Source organism: Vombatus ursinus, unplaced genomic scaffold, assembly GCF_900497805.2.
Source record: "Vombatus ursinus unplaced genomic scaffold, bare-nosed wombat genome assembly UNPS02014812.1, whole genome shotgun sequence".
Taxonomy (NCBI): Eukaryota; Metazoa; Chordata; class Mammalia; order Diprotodontia; family Vombatidae; genus Vombatus; species Vombatus ursinus.
Genome location: NW_020954590.1, coordinates 14868747 through 14885200, shown reverse-complemented (window position 1 = coordinate 14885200; position 16454 = coordinate 14868747). Strand labels below are relative to the sequence as shown.

Sequence of the window (16454 nt, the reverse complement as noted above, 5' to 3'; positions counted from 1 at the left end):
TGAGGCTCAGTTTCCTTATCTGTAAAATGGAAATAATGAAAACAACAACAGTAACAATAATGATACTTGTACTGCCCATCTCACAGAGTTGTTAGGAAAGTGTCCTGTGAACTGCAAAGTAATATGTGAGTGAGTCCTTAACAGAATGTGAAAGGTGATTTTTTTTCTAGTGTAATTTTTTTTTTTTTCATGGAAAAGAGAAACTCCTTTCAAAACCACTAAAATACCTTTATCTCATCTGGTTATTTCTACGAATGTTTTAATTTACATCTCTTGCTCTGAGAGGTTCACGTGGCTTCAGAGAAATATCTAGAAATCTTTAAACAGACTATAAAGTGAGCCACTACCACATGAATCATAATCAATAAGTTTCCAAGATACCAAGTGGCTGGACTACTGAAGCAAAAAAAAAAGTATTTTAACTAAGAATAAAGGAGTCAAAGTGGGGAAGGAAATAAACATTAATACAGCCCCTACTATGTACCAAGCACTGTGTGATAAGCACTCTACAAATACTATCTCATTTGATCCTCACAACAACCCTGGGAGGTAGGTACTGTTATTAATATTCCCACTTTACAATTGAGAAATTCAAGGCAAACAGAGGGAAAGTGACTTGTCCAGTGTCACACAATTAGTAAGTCAGTGTCTTAGCGCATAGTTGAATTGAGATCTTTCTGACTCTAGGCCCAGCACTGTATCTACTGCGCCACCTAGCTTCCTCTAAAAGAGGCAGAGATGTCACAGTATATGGCAAGAGTCTCAGAATTCAGATACCCTGGGTTCCTAACCCTGATTCTGACATGTAATAGCTCTGTGGCCTGAGAAGCCCCTTTGAATTGAGAGTTCCAGGTAACTCTCTAAGACTAAACATACATTGCAGATTAGATTCTGGTCTAATCTCACAAAACTCCTCACCGGGAGTTACATCAATGAAACTGAAGATCTTAACAGAGGAAAGTAAAATTTCAATACAGGACTTCAGATAAATCTCCCTAGGACTTTGAGTTTATAATTTTTAAGCAAATAAATTTCAGATAGTTTGGAGATGCATTTCTGTGCAGGAATCTCTCCAAACTAATTTCTCAGCTAACCTAGCCACCTTGTGTTTTTCCTTCCCCTATCTACTTATCTAAAGTGAAATGTATATGACTTAAGGACACATGCTTGAGTATTTTAAAGCCCAGGTAGCCCCCACTTTAGGAAAAACCCTCTATCCAGAAATCTAAGCCAATGTTTAACACAGTGTTTGGCGTAGTGGATGCTTAATAAAATGCTAGTTGATTTGATTTGACAAAATCAGTGAACAGAAAGTTCCTGTTATACAATAATTTTTTTTTCCTGGTGCAAAGGATAGAATACTGGGCCTGGAGTTGGGAAGAACTGAGTTCAAATCTACTTACTAGGTGTGTGACACTGAGCAAGTCACTTAACCTTTATTTGCCTCAGTTTCCTCATCTGTAAAATGGGCATAAGAATTGTACCTACTTTCCAGGGTTGTTGTGAGGATTAGTTTAGATAATTGTAAAAGTGCTTAGCATCATTCTTGGCACATTGTAAGCCTTATGTAAATGTTACTAATTATTTCTCTTTTAAGAAAGGATTCATCAAAAATTCTTTTAAATAACAAGATCCTCTAATGAATTTAAAATGTCTTTTGACTCACATATATTTCAAGCATGACTTTGCTGCTTAACAAAAGGTACATTTAAACAATAAATTCTTGACTAGCTGCAGTCAGGAATTATGAAGTGGTAGCTTAGAAATCCAAGGTTAAAGCAGCAGTGTTTAGCAGCGTTTAGGTATAGAATTACACTGATGAACTAGCTCGTATAGACTATTCTTTTATTTTTACCAGGCTCTAACCAACCAAGGTCACTGACCAAAAGCCAAAAAGGAGAAAGCCCATGGGATCTGGGGAATCTGGAAACAAACAGAAAAAATATGAAAACTTTAGATGTCCAATGCCTATTTATAATCATGGATTAAAATGTCTTGTGAATCTTGACTATATGTTAAAGATGTGTAAAAAGTCAAATCCTGTAATAATAATAGTATGGTAACAAAATGAAACATCTGTATAATACGTAAATGAATAAAAAAAATTTTAGAGCTCTACTCCACAGGTTACTTATTTCGAACAACATGAAATGCAACCTTTCCAATATAACACAAGGGATCCAAGTATGGAAAACCCTTTTTGAAATTCAATGCTATTGATTTTGAACCAGTTGAGGATTAAAACTAGGATAGCTTAGGATATAAAACTAACATGGAATTAAAATTCTATATTTTTACATACAAAAATAAACTCTATTGGCTTTATCATAAGTCAGTATTTAAGACAGCTTAGTGTAGCAGCATATTGGAACTCAGAGCGCTATGCCAGGCAGATAGCAGGTCCTTAGGCACATTGCTTAACTGAGTAGTGGGAATCAGGAGTCCTTTGTTCAAGTGGGCTCTACCATTCACCTCTTGTATGACTCTAATCAAGTCACTTGGTCATTCTGAGTCTTATTTTGAGGTAACGGGGTGTAGTGACAACAGTTCTGAATAGTCAGGATACCTGGGTTCAATTTCTACCTCAGACACTTTCAGGATGTGTAATCATGGGCACACTCTCTCTGAATGTTAAATTTCTCTTTGATAAAATGGTTAAAATAATACTTGTATCACAAGGATGGCTGGGAGGAAAAACATTTTGCCAATTTCAAGTCACCATATAAATGAGTTATTGCACATTGCTCCTTCTTTATCATACAAACCCCCAAAATCAGGAGAATTCCCTCTCCTCTCCTCTTGTTCTTCCTTCCAAAATGAAGCAAAACAAAACAAGACCCCTGGTACTGACATTTTTATTATTTGTTTTTAATGTCTCAATAAGTAAAAGCATCTGGAAGAATCTGAGGCCTGGATAATTGAAAGCATTGCTTAGTTCTTTTCTATGGTTTCACAACTTCTAAAGATTCCCTAGAAATACTTTTGTTACATTTTAGAAACACTTTTTACACTAAAAATGTTGTCAATGATTTCCATAACTATATGTATGATTTTAGAGGTATGATATTAAAAATTTTTGAAACCTAAAATTTAATAAAATTCCCCTTGCCATTCAAGTGGCTTCTGTGAGAGATCATAATTTCTCATTTTTAAGACTTTGCACTGATTTGTAGCTAGAGGTAGATAGATTGAGGAATAAGGGTAAAAATAGAGGAAATTTTATTAATCTTCACTTGTGTGTCTCTCTGCAGCTTGATATTTCCTTAGTTTATTCACCACTGAAGAGAGACCAAGTTCTTGCTTTAAAATGGGAGACCAAGTTCTTGCTTTAAAATTGAATGACTCATTACTGAAGTGGAATGAAAAGGACCCTTGAATGTTTCAAATAAATAAGCAACCCCCAAATTTTAAAACCACCAACTTTTATGTTTTTAGATTACTATGAAGGCTCAGAATTCATAGGATTATAGAATTTAGTCACTTAACTTCTCTGGACCTCAGTTTCTGAATAAGAAGGAGGAGGAGGAAGAGGAGGAGGAGGAGGAGAGCTTCAAATAGATAATCTATGGGTTCTCTTTCACTTCTAACCTTATATTCCTATATTCTATGTCTAGGTGACATCCCAGATGTATGAGATCTGTGAGTCATTTAACCTTGCTATCTTCCAAATAACTAATTCTTTGAACTTCTGAGTTGTAAACTAGGTGCTAATCTATTTCATGGTGGGTGTTCTTACATTGGGAGAGTCCAAAACCAAAGAACTCACAGGTCCTGACCCCTCCTCACAGACATACTCCACGTATCTGCACTCCCCCAAATTATTCCATAAAAAGCCTTATATATTATCATAATATTGTTATTTTTTTTATTATTGCAACTTTACAATTATTCGATTGTCAAGTAAAAAGAGTATATGGAAAAGACTGCTAATGTATGTACTACAACACTCAGTGGAGTCAGAGATAATGAGTTCATATCCAGGCTATGCTACTTACTATTTACTACTTACTTGCTACTTACTGTGACTTTGAGAAAGTTAGGCATGCCGGGGAATCTAGGTAGCATAGTGCATAAATAAAGTATCAGTCTTGGAGTCAGGGAGACCTGACCAATTCAAATCCTGCCTCGGATACTTAGTAGCTGTGAAATTCTGGGCAAATCATTTAAACTCTCAGCCCATTTCCTTATCTGCAGAACGGGCATAATAACAGCATTCACCTAATAGGGTGGACAGCAAGATGGCACAGTGGATAGAGCTTGAATCAGGAAGACTCATCTTTCTATCTCCTGGTCTCCTTTTCTTTGTTTCTAAAATGAGGAGGGTGGTCTAAATGATCTCTAAGGTCCTTCCAGCTATTGAGCTATGATCTGATGAACTTATCAAATGTAGGGGTCAGACGTGATGATCTCTAAAGTCCCTTTGTAGCTCTGAATCTATGATCTTATGATTGTCATCTTCCAGGTAATACGACTGAATTCAGTTCCTATACAGTGCTTTCCTCGAAGTTTCTACTTCTGGAGAGAGAACTCCACCTGCTGGTTTGGGTTCCCTTTGTCCTCATGATTTCTAGCTGTCCTCCATGGATTAAATTTACAATTTGCATGCAGATTGTGATTGCCCCAATTAAGTGATAAGATATCAAGGGTACATATAGGTACATTGATGTGTACAAAACTAGTTTTTCTGAAGAAAGATGCCTTTCTCAGCTGGTAAAATAACATAGCTCTCCGACTCAGGAATGTGGATACTAATACAACTTTATCCTTTGTCCGTAACTTTAAACTTTAATTAAAATTGTATTTGTTGTCTGATCAGGAGGTGGCTAATAGTTGGAACTAAAACTGAAAGGGAACTTTGAAGTCATTAGTCTAACATTTACATTTTAAAGATGAAGAAACAAAGGCTCAGAGAGCTGACTGACTTGCCCAGGTCCATAAAATAACAAGTGAAACAGTGACCCCACTTCCCTGACCTCAAGTTCTTTTTACTGCACTATACCCACTCTCAAATCAAGTCACTATTTCATACACATAAACTTTTGAATGTTTTATATTAATAAAGAATTGGGGGGAAATTTCCATTGACTGGGAGAAAGCTATATAAATATAGCACATTACTATGCTGTAAAAAAAAGAATTATGAATACAGAGAAGCATGGAAGGACTTACATGAACTGATACAGGGGAAAGTAAGCAGAGCCAAGATAATAATATACACAATGGCTACAACAATGTACAGCAGTAGGTCAAACTCAAATAGAAATTGGAGCCACTAAAATTTAGTGACTAAATACTGTGAGCCACTTACTGAGTTAGTTTTATGTAATATTACCTATTTGATGTAATATTAATTAATGTAATACTACTCATTATCTATATTCTATTGCATTTGCATTTGTTTGTTAAATATTTTCCAACATTTTAATCTGGTTCAGGCCTCCTCCCCTACCTAGTGTGTTGTAGGTACGTTGTTTGACACCTCTGATGGAAAGGAAAGGAAATGACAACAACCACTAATTCAAAAGTGAAAGTTGCAAAATTACAAGAACAAGCATGGGCCCAAAGATGACTTATGAAAAGACATCTTCTCTGCTCTTTTGCAGGACTGTAAAGTCCATGAATGTAGAAAAATGTATATGTTTTTAGATTTTTTTCAATATATTGATCACTTTTGCCAATGGTTTTTTCTCTTTTTGCTCTTTTTTTTTTCTTATTAAACATACTCTTTGTCATATAGGATGACTTTCTGGAAGTAAGGAGATGAGGGATACAGAGGGAAATGTAGGCTATGTGTAGACAAAAGATAACAATATAAATTTATTTTTTTGAGCTGAATACAACAAAAAAGTATGTGACATAACAATTTCATAAGAATTTTAATTGACAGAACAAGTGTAACTAGTTGAAGGAACCATTTAGACTTGGGGACAGATTTTCAAACTTCATTTTCACAAGTTGAATATTTTAGTACTGAAAAAGAATGTGACTAATTATTCTATTTACTGTTATAAAATCACAATTGATTTGGCAGTGTGTGAAAGTGGGATCCACTTTTCTCAGGTGTATGTGTAGTGAGAGGGCTGTCATATGATGAAAGTGAATTGGGTCTCAATCAGAAGACCTTGGTTTGAGTGCTGGCTCTCCCACTTACTAGTGGGTCTCTGAAGAACCTTCTTCCATTTTTAAATATCAGCTTTTCTATATAATAATGATAACAATTAGCTCACGGTTACATAGAGCTTGAAAGTTGACAAAACATTTTGAAAATCTCTTTTGTTCATACTACAAGTATGTTATTGGGCAGGCCACTTAACCTCCTAGGCCTTTGCTTCCTGTCTTTAAAATGAAAGGATCTAACCCCAAGAATGACAGGGGTTTTTTCAGCTCTAAAAATTCTATGGTTCTTATGTGACTTCACCTTTCTGGAACCTATATCCCCATCTATAAGAGATGGAGATAATACTTCACAGGGCTGCACAGTAAAGCATTGTAAAGACAACAGCTCTTCTTTTTCCTATGTGCATATTTAAAGATCTAAATTGCTGAATATAATGAATGAGGGACAAAACAGTACAAAACAAGAGTTGCTGTGGAAAGAACATTGCATTTTAGAGTAGAAGGACCTGAGTTCAAAGATCAGCCTCTGCTATTTACTATCTGTGTGTCCCAGGTAGGACAAGTTGATTATTTTACTTGAATCTCTGGTTCCTCATCTGTAAAATAAGGTAGTTGGACAACATGATTTATCTAGTTCTGAAACTATGATCTATGAAGCAAATTAATAAAAAAAATGGATTTTAATACATTTTAGGAGTAGCCTATTACTAATTATTTTAAACAAACTCTCATTCCTTGATTAGCTGGGTAAAAATCTCAAAGAATTGACTAAGCCAAATATTTTGACATACAATTCAATTGTAAAATTCTAACACTGTTGAAAGTAGAGAGAACATTTAAAAACTATTTGCCATTATCTCTAACCAAGGAAAAGCCCATTAAACAATAGATAGCAATAAGTAAACCAAGGAATTCCAATGTGGATTGTTAGAAAGCAATATTTAAAGGAAATATTATTTATTGATTTCTTAATTGTCATTTGTGTATATTACAGAATCACAGAATGTGAGAGCTGGAAGGAAACTCCAAGATCCGGTAGATCGATCTCCCTCATTTTAAGCTGAGAATCCTGGAGGTTAAGTAGCTTGCTGGAGGTCACAAAGCTCTTTATTAAGTGTTAAAGCTGTGACTTGAACCCAAGATTTCTTGTTCAATGTACTGCTCTTTCCACCATATCATTGATTGCAGCATATGGATTCACAGTTTTATGTTTAAATTATACTGCTGAGATGTTGAATGAGACATAACGTCTACTAAATAGTACACATTCTTCCTACAACTAAACTACTCATTAATGAATTAGGTCCTTTTTTTAGGTTTCATTAGCTATTTTTGACCACTAGCTTATTACTTGATGTAGTAAAGCAATAACTTCTACAGCATTGGCTTGAGAGATTTAATATAGCTTACCAAACAGAATACTTGCAAATAGCTTAGCTTCAGCTGATTCTCAATCAACAAGTAGTTATTTTTAGAAGAATGGGAGTTACTATGATATTGGTAGAGTTGTATTAAATTGTTTGCTTTGTTGTATTTGGAAAGAGAGATTTTAGCATTATAGATACTTTTTAAACAGGTCCATAAGCTTATAGTCATTGAAGAAGGCAGTTGGAATAAGATAGTTAAAAGTGTATTTAGCTATGAAAGAAAGATTGATGGCTTAAAGTCTTTTTTTTTTTTAATTTTCTTTTGAACTCCAGATGTGCTTCTTTTTTTGTGTATGTGTCTTATAAAAATTGATAATCACCACAGAAATAACTTGGTATATTATGAGCAGAATGTTTCTCCTCTATTTATTCCTAAAGTGAGACAAAGAGTATGAATCAGAATTTTGATATTTTATTTCCTATATCTTTTTGTATTGAAGTGAATTGAGATAATTGTATTTACTTTGAAATAGGTTGGAATTCAATTTTAATGGCCTACAGCATTTCTGTCCGGATTATGATTTGTTTACATATTATTAAATACATTCATTCCTTCACTTTTGAAAAGAAATTTCATCTGGATTTAGATTTATGGAAATGGTAAATCAAAAACATTAGTGCCCCCTAGTGGGCAAAAAAGCTTTGGAAAGCAAAGTTTAGTTACTAACTGAATATACACGTACATATATACTCATATTAAATAGGTCTATGTCTATATGTGGACAACATATACTACATATATGCATGGGAATATACATATATATATAAATAATTTACTAATTCCTTGAAAGTTTCACATATAATATTATATTTGTCTTAAAATTATTTATTGAAAAATAGTTACCTCACAACTAGGGAAATATTAAGGAACAGAATAATTTCTATGTAATTTAAACTATTATGATTTTTAATGAATCTATAAGAATTTACAAAGCTTGGTTTATTCTTGGTTTCTTTTGAGCCTAAAAAATAAAAGAGCATTCTGATAAGCTGCAGATAATCAGCAAAGTGTAGTGGAAAGAGAAGTTGGACCTTTGTGCTAGTTCTATTGTCTGAGGACCTAGATTCAAATAGTGGCTCTGGTATTTAATACTCTTGTGACCTTGGAGAAGTCATTAATCTCTCTAGGCTTCTGTACTTCCACTAAAATCAGAGAATGTCTTACATGACTTTTAAGTTTTCTTCCAGTCTTACTTATAGCTGTGATCCTGTTATACATACATATGGATATCTATGTCCAAAACAGAATTCATTCTTTCCCCCAAAACTTTCCTGTCTTCTGAACTTTTCCCTTATTGTCATACTCCCAATTCTCAGACTCCCAATTCTCAGACTCCCAGGCTAGCTGTGTCCATTTCTTCTCCGTGTGTCAGTTTCCGTTCACCCCACATAACCAATCAGCTGTCCAACCCTGCTGCTTCTACCTTCACAACATCTCTTTTATGCATCCCTTTCTGTCCTTCACAGACCCAGCACCTTAGCCTCAACACCTCCCCCTTGACCAGGATTGGGGAGCTTGTCACCTCGAGGTCAGAGGTTCTCCAGCCCTGCCCCAGACTATTGCAATAGTCTTCTGGTTGACCTACTCCAGCCCATCCTTCATTCAGCTGCTAAAGTGATTTTTCCAAAAGATAGATCTTACCAAGACACACCATGCCCCCTCTCTATTATCACCAGTCACCAGGGTTACATACAAAAGGATCTGTCTGGAATTTAAAACCATTCACAACCTATTCCCTTCCTACCTTTTCAGTTTTCTTAAATTTTATTTCTTTCCACATACATGACAATCCATCAGAATTGGATTTACTGTTCATCATTTAAGGCTTCATCTCCTGACTCTGGGCAGCTAGGTGACACAGTGGATAGAGTACCTGGCTTGGAGTCAGGAAGACTCATCTTCCTGAGTTCAAACCTTGCTTCAGACATTTGCTAACTGTGTCACCCTGGTCCAGTCACTTAACCCTGTCTGCCTCAGTTTCCTCATATGTAAAATGAGCTGGAGAAGGAAGACAAACCGCTCCAGTGTCTTTGCCAAGAATACCCCAAAAAGGGTCATGAAGAATTGGATAGGACTGAACAACAACTCCTGCTCTGAGCCTTTTCACTAGTTGTCTTCCATGTTTTTAATGTTCTCCCTCCTTACTTCTACCTCTTGGCTTTCCTGACTTCCTTCAAGATTTAGTTCAAATCTGGGCCTTCTACAGGAGGCACTCCCCCACCCGATGCCTTCCATTGGCAGTGTAGATATCTTGTAAGTACATAGTTATTTGCATATTTCTGTTGTTTTTGTTCAGTCACTTCAGTCATTTCTGATCGACTCCAAGCCTAGTCCTCTATCCACTCTCCCATCTAGCTGCCACATATCATCCATCTTCATTATAATGTGAGTTCCTTTAGGTCAGAGATGATGTTTTTTCTTTCTTTCTTTCTTTCTTTCTTTCTTTCTTTCTTTCTTTCTTTCATCTCCTGCCATTAGCACAGTGCTTATCACATAGTAAATATTTAATAAATGCTTGTTAACTGACCTATTAGAAAGGAGAGACATTAATGTCATAAAATTCCCCACTGTGGACATAAATGGAGGGGCTAAAATTGATTTGGAATTTGTAACAATCCCTGTCAAATGAGCATTGGTCACCAACAAACAACATATATACATACAAACAAACCCAAAACCAATTTTGGAAGAGAAGAAACTGCCATGAGAGTAGTCCTTGGACAAATGGGTAGAGTCAGAGTTGGGTTTTTTTAGGTTATACGTCAGTAGGAGTTTTGGGGAGTGCTCACCAGAATAATGAGGAGAGAAGGGAGAGGTTGTGATTATAGCACAGTAGCAACATAATATAGGAACAGCAGTTGGTGAATGTTACATCTACAGTTCCCTTCTGTAAGACCATGAGAAATGACCTACTTTGGAATGGCAAACTGAGAGGTGCCTATGAGCTTAGCTTCCCCGAGAGCAGGAAAACAGAAAGAAACAAACCAGTTGGGAATAACTAAGGACTGATCCTACCCTGACTCAGCCTTACTTCCACTTGTGTTTTCTTATATTTATTCTGTTAAAGAATATATTTGTTGGACTTAAAATTGTTTCTTATAAACACTTGTGTTCACGTCTGTCCTCATGTTACTGGGGACATGATAGGAGCCAGACAAGAGTGCAACCTTTCCTAGAATTGGGTTGGGAGCACCACCTCCAGCCCATTGTTGAGAGTTTTGCTCTCTAACTGGGAACATAAGCATGAAGCATTCTATAAAACTACCCCTCTAAGTGTAGAATCACTACGATATTGGGCTCTATTATAGAAATCTACCTCATAGATGTAAGTCAAGGTTATAGATGTATGAATTTTCTTCCTGATCATATACTACAGCAGGGATCTGTACATTGATAGTAAGTTGGAAATAGATCATCTTGTCATTCTGTCAATAATTCGATAAGACATTAAACACTGACTGCCTTCCGCTCCTAAGGGCTAATGAAGTTGCTTATATAGTTTTGTTCAAGTTACCTTTAAAGCCTTATGGCAGAGAATAAATAACATAATGTTATAATGGATTTTCTCAATAGAAAGACCCTCTCCTCCAAACAGCACCACACTTAGCTCTTTTCATTTTCCCCATAATGATATAAAACTGATGAGTACCTTATCTTCATCACTAAGACTGGAAAGACAGGGAACCAATATGATATATTTAAGCCACCACCCCTCCTGTCTTCCCTTCCCCCTTTACCTATGATTTTATAAATGTAGGGAAGTCTGGGTATTGAAATTCCTTTAGAACACCAATTCAGATCAACAACTACTCTTAATTGTCTTGAATAGTCCATCCCCAGACGTCAAGGTGTGTGTTCAGCCAGGGGCTTGAAGCAGCCCAGAGCCTGCATGGCAGCAGTGGTTTTGGTGGTCTTGAGCAGATCTTCTCAATCTAGAATGAGGATCTCGGGCAGCATTAGGGCCCCACAGATGACATAGGTAACTGGAGCAGTGAAGAAGCTGAGGAAGAGCCTGAAGACTTGGGGTCAGGCCCAACAGACTATTCCTACCAGGACCCTGAGCAAGAAGAAGTAGAGCTGGCACCAGGAAAAGGTATTGAAGATGCTGTTACTGACATCCAGGGGCATATCCAGGCCCTATGGCTGCTCTCCTGTGGAGAGTGAAGATGAGGAAGAGGAGGGAGCTGTAGCACTAGGCAGCAGAAGCTCCATTCCCAAGGACCCAGAACATATGGCCTTGGTGAAACAGACAATGCCTCCAGTGTCTGCCTGCCCCAAGAGCCCTTGCTTGGGCCCAGGGGGTTTCAGATGCTCAGTGGGAGGATGTGGGACAGAAGGCTCTCCGGGCTCGATAAGCAACCTCTACATGGCACTGACTACCACTGAGCACAGACTTATCTCTTTTGTCCCCAATTCCAGACCTAGTACTGCCTCGCTGCACAACTAGATAAATCCTTGGTCCTCAATTATTTGTTCCTCTTACTCCCTTCTACATCACAGGCAAACTAGGACTTCTCTCCAAAGATCTACTTTATCCAATTCTGTACATGTGGGAACATCTGTCCAAGCCCAATCCACCTTAGCACCTTGCACTTTGTAGAGAGAATAATGCACTCAATGTACACAGCCAGAATTTTTTTTATTTTTAAAAAGTGTCCAGGGGCACTACGAAGATGAGTGACTTGCCCACTGACCGACAACCACTATGTGTTAGAGGCAGGAATTGAAGAAAAGTCTTTCAAGATCCACAGTCATATCACTGTCTTCTATAACAAGACACAACTCAAGTTTCAGAAACTTGGTGTATGTCCTTGGCATCTAAGGAGCCAATAGAATAATGCTAATATATATGGGATAATGAATAAGTGTAATGATATCTAAATTGACATTGCATTTAACAAGCATTTTTAATCTTTACCATCCAATCTTTAATAACTTTAAAGTAAAGATTATAGTGTTCCTCTTTCAAATATGTATGTCCGTATGTACTTCCTCTAATACAGGACCTTACTGTTATGCTGCATAGTAAAATTTTAAGATCTTATGATATTTCATCTGAGAGACTCAGAGATAAAGACAGAGAAGCACAGAGACAGACAGAGCCACAGATAAAGGCAGAAACAGACAGACTGACATAGGACACAGAGACAAAGAGAGCCTGGATAATCTCTAATGTATCTTAAAGGCCTAATTTTGGATAAATTAGTATAACTTGGTAAAAATCCATAGTAACAGGTAGGGACGGAGAGAAAGGTTCAAGTATTTAGGGATTACAAATGAAATAATGTGGTGAGTATAGCTGTAACTATCAATTGTAGTACCTTGAGTAAACTTTAAAAAATGTTCCGGAAACAATCAGCAAGTCTAGACTTTGGGACAATTAACAAATATCATTCAAGTTCAAGTCAGGAAATCCATAAAGAAAGAGATTAAATACTTCTGTGCCTAGACTTACACAGAGTCTCAGGCAATCTCAAAAAGAGATTCATTAGCAATGCATAGCATAAACTCCTGAGAGTCAGAACCCACAGTTCTGCTTTAGGTTGGACATTTTGGAGATATAGAAGTATCCAATTCATCCACATATACGGGCATATACTTATTAGAAGTCATTTATAGGAATACAATCCCAAGAACATAATCAAGCACAAAATAACCAAACTAAGGAAGATTCATCAATCGGTATATAATTAAATGTTTCATTTGTTCCTGCAGTAAGGGCAAAAATAATTTATTTCTCAACCTGGAGTTTATTCTAATTTCTGATGAGTATTTAATAGTCAAATTTAAATATGCCATACTTCTCTCTTATCGTGTATGTATGTACACTTTTAATTCTAAAGGAACAAATGGGAATTATGAAGGAAGCAAAAATTCATTTCTAGTGGCTTGGTTGTAATAGTGTAAAGCATTAGAAGATGACAATATTTACAATGCCAAACATAGCAAAATAAATGGGAAAAGAACCACCTGACAGGAAAGAACGATCAGGTAACATGAGTCATAAGTTATGTTTTAGCCTTTAATCTTTGATTCACACTGGCTTAGTTCTGCAATAATTTTGATTAGCATTTTTATAATATATGCCAAAGTTATGTATTAATCACCTTGCCTCTCAAAGTACTTAAAGGTTTAGATTTGGGCATGAAATATTATAAACTTGTAATACTTCTTGTGAAACTAATTACATTTTCAACTTTTAATGATTTTGTGTGTTCTTTCCTTTTCAAGTGTAGGAGAATTATAATCAGAATGTCACATTGACTTTAGGTTTTACATAAACTTCTTATTTTGCTAGACTCTCTTAGAATGTTCAACTACAGATATAATTTTCATATAAACTTCTTGTGTCAATATACTTGCAAAGAACTTAAATATAAAACTGATTTCCTCCTTTGTCTTGCATTTTTAGAAGTAGCAACATCTACCCCAGAAAGAGTAATACCAACAGGAAAAAACTTGATATTTTTGTGCCATTTTTTTTTTACCGAATTAGTGATTTCACTAAATAAGATGCATATCTGCTCCATAATGTATAGTCTTAGTGCATTGCCTGGTGGGTATTGAGAGATTAATTTGCCCTTAATTTCACTTACAGTTTGAGGTGACAAAACCTCTCAGAGCTGGGATAAGCTCTTGAATAGCTATGAGAATCCTAGACTTAGCTTAACTAATTCAGCTAAAAGAGTATATAGCACTGCTTTAGAGCCCAAGAAAGTAGTGTTTGAGTAGATCAGACTGTAGAGAAGAAATTCCACCCAGAAGGTGAGTGTTGGTGTAGAACTGGACCTAAGACCAAAGATATCAAGGCCTATGAACTAGTCATGGTGATCTTAGGCACATGAGCTTCTTTATTTATGGACTACCCTTCTAAGTGGCAAACTCACCCTTCTGGGAATATGTGCCCTTTCTTCCCCATGGACTCTGAAGAGAGAGAGAGAGAGAAGAGGAGAGAGAAACAGAGACAGACACAGAGATCAGAGAGAGACAGAGAGAGACAGAGACAAGACAGAGACACAGATGAGAGAAAGATGAGAGACAGAGAGAGAGACAGAGGCAAGAGAGAGATAGAGATGAGAGAGAGATTGAGAGAGATAGAGATGAGAGAAAGAGATTGAGAGAGACAGAGAGGGATGAGAGAGAGAGAGATTGAAAGAGAGAGAGAGACACAGAGAGAGAGCACACAAGAGGAGGCTGAGGAGCCAGAGTTGTGAGAAGTAGACATATAGTTTTCCCCCAACATAGTTATGGGACTTGGAGTGAGTTGCAGAAGTGCAGCAGCTACCTCTGTTTAGGAAAACCCCTTTACCTGCCACTGTTAGTACATTTGGGGTGAGAGAGCCAGCTCAGAGGAAGAGAATGAAAGAGGGAGGGCAGCTGTGCTATATCATGCTGATTTCTATGCCCATCCTACCTTAGGAGAGTTTTCCAATAATATTTCATCTAATAAAGATCTAAACTTCTTAGGTCATTACAAGCTCAATATAAGCCTACAATGTCATCCATTGACAATAAAAAAGCGAATGTAATTTTAGGACATTTCAATAGATCATTAATACCCCGATCAGAAAAGATCATGTTTCTTCTGCCACAATCAAGCTTGAGCAAATAGAGGTTAAGTGACTTGTCCAGAGCTACCCATTTAGTGTCTGAGGCCAGCTTTGAACTCAAGTCTTTCTCATTCCAAGTTCAACATTATTCACTGTACCATTTAGCTGTTATCTAGATCGGGAAAAATAATTGTCCTTCTGGCATTATCAGGCTGTATAGTTTGTTGTGTATACTGACTGGTATCATATTTTCAGGGACACTGAAAAATTAGAATGAATACAGGGGAGGATTATCAGGATGAGAAAGGGCCTAAAATTATTTTCAATAGATTGATCCAGACAGAGTTGCTTTACAAAGAAAAATCTAACCAGAAGACATTCTCAGCTCCCTAAATGTGCTTTGAGACATCTTGGCATCTTTTTAACTTCAATAGACTGAGCATCATCAACATTTCTGGCAGTAGCCACTCCAGACCTGTTATTTGCTGATACTTGTTCCCTTGAAGCAAACATTCAAGAAGCTAAGCAGTTTTCCGTGGATCACTCACAGAGAGGAAGGGCCTGAAAAAAACCAAAAGTTTGCCAGAAAAATATCACACATTGCCTCAGGTTTTCTCCTTGGACCCAAAACCTAGAACCAAGTTTTGACATTTTGAAAGTATATTGTCCAATAATTTATTGCTCTACAATGAATGAGTAATCAAATGAATGAAAAACAATTTATTACCCTAGAGATGTTCACATTTTAATGGAAGAGACAAAACAAATAGAAGGCTCTAGCCATAATTCCAACATCTCCTTTGGAAGAAAATTTAAATTTTTGTGTTGATTTTGTACCAAGTTCCTAAATGAAAACAGTGTATAATAAGCATGATGCCACCTAATCTCTTGTATAGATATTTTATGCTTAGATTTATAATAGGTCACATTTATTTCCCTGAGAATTCCATCATCTATTACACCAATGAAACCCAAGGAAAATTAAATGGGGATAGTGTCATTGATTATGAGCCTTCAAAATGCAGTGAATCTTAGCTGAATGTATTCTTTAGACAGGTGGCAGTAGGAAATTCAACAGATTTTTGGATATTTTGTTTATGCAAAGTACATAAAAACTGGACAAAATTAAGAAAATCCTTACCAAACCTAACCTCAAAAAAATGGCATTACTGTTACTTGGATTGTGTTTCCTTTGGGGACTTTTCACAAATAATGACAATCTGTAAGTAATAGTTATACTATTATCTACGATACCATCTACCTATCCATTCATTTAATTTACTTCAACATGTATCTCCTATGCAGAAGGCACTGTGCAAGTTCTTGGAATAATAAATGATGGTGATGAGGATAATAATT

At 36.4% G+C, this 16454-nt stretch overlaps 1 protein-coding gene and 1 pseudogene across 2 annotated transcripts in view; one reads left to right on the top strand and one right to left on the bottom strand.

Moving 5' to 3' along the window:
- LOC114053789 overlaps window positions 1-11921 on the top strand; it is a 36030-nt pseudogene extending 24109 nt beyond the window's left edge.
- LOC114054099 (uncharacterized protein C8orf34 homolog) overlaps window positions 1-16454 on the bottom strand; it is a 393219-nt gene that overhangs the window by 199245 nt on the left and 177520 nt on the right. The gene's annotated exons all lie outside the window — the stretch shown is intronic.